Source organism: Belonocnema kinseyi, chromosome 3 (assembly GCF_010883055.1).
Source record: "Belonocnema kinseyi isolate 2016_QV_RU_SX_M_011 chromosome 3, B_treatae_v1, whole genome shotgun sequence".
Lineage (NCBI taxonomy): Eukaryota > Metazoa > Arthropoda > Insecta > Hymenoptera > Cynipidae > Belonocnema > Belonocnema kinseyi.
The window spans coordinates 56,490,665-56,492,072 of NC_046659.1; positions in this window are offsets into that span (position 1 = coordinate 56,490,665).

Consider the following 1,408-nt stretch of genomic DNA (forward strand, 5'->3'; position numbering starts at 1 on the left):
GGGGATAATAGTGTAGCAAAGAAGAGTTTCCAGGAAAAACGATAAAAATCTTATTTGGACCACCCTTTGTTAAGTGATTTTAAAAGGGCAATTGGGCATGTCTATTTTGGTTTGAAATGTGGCTTTCAGATGTCGATTTTTCGGGGCGTAAGTGGAGACGTTCCCTAAGTCATAAATATTGGAATATGAGCACTGGGGTCAGTTATCTGGTGACTCGATTTTCTGCTGTTGACTACATGTGTTTTGTAGACAATAGGACCCTTTTTTTTTCCTTCGGTTTATGAGAAAGGGCCTGGGGCCTTCATAAAAAATGCCATAAAAAGGGGGTTCAAGTTACGTTTTATAGCTGAGGGTCTTGGGAAAATGGTCTTTTTAACTTTACGTGCTTGTATCTTAATATCTCCAAAAGTCCTGTGATTTAGATTTATTTAAGTGTTTACTTAAAGAGATCAAAAAAAGGAAAGGAAAGAGGCAATTTACCACTTTGGGAATTTGGCTTCATAGTTTTCACCCATCTGGAAATTTATTTCGTGGGAATTTGATTTTAATGCATTTTCTATTTTTAGATTTTGTATTTTTGGGGTTTCGGGTTTCATTTCCAGTCCTACGAGATAGGCTTGATTTGAATATTCGGTTTTTATTTTCTTATCAGTTCTGATCCTCAAGTTTTAATTTCAATTTAGCGCTTTTAGAATTTTTAAATATTACCGGTAACGTAAGTCCCTATTTGACTTGAGCATGTATGGCGTATGTATTCACTAAGTAGGCTTTAGCCCTACGTCACATCTAATACATTTTCCAAAGTTTCAGCTCGATATTTTATTTACAAAAAAGTTCTTAGTTTCAAAAAAACATTCAGTGAACTGAAAAAGTGAGGTTGGTAATATAGATATTTAGCTATGTAACATGCATAATATTGACCAAATGCATGTAGAGGGAAGATTTGGTCCTTTGTTTCCCCCTCGGCATATAACAAAGTGAAGTTAGCTGATGGTTGAAGTGAAAATACCTAATTCGGATATTTTTCAAAACCTATTCAATTAAATAAGAACATCAATCGCTTTTAAAACGAATTTGGTATTTCAATTCAATAGCTTTTGTAAAATAAAAAAGAATATCCAAATACAATTATTATGAAAAATCATTATTTTTCAAGTCATTAATAAAAATTATGTTTCATCTCATGGGATTGGTAATCCTGCTTGGTCCTCAGCGCGAAGACATCTGTCCAAATGACGTCACAACTTTAAATACCTTGCACAATGTGGCGGAAGTTCTGAACGAGACTATTGCTTTTTATAAATTTTCAGTTTTAAAGACTTTTCTTCATGTTCTAAAATCAGACACTCAAAAATGATCACTTTTCGTAACATATAAGTACAAAATAGTTTTACATGTGAACAACCGT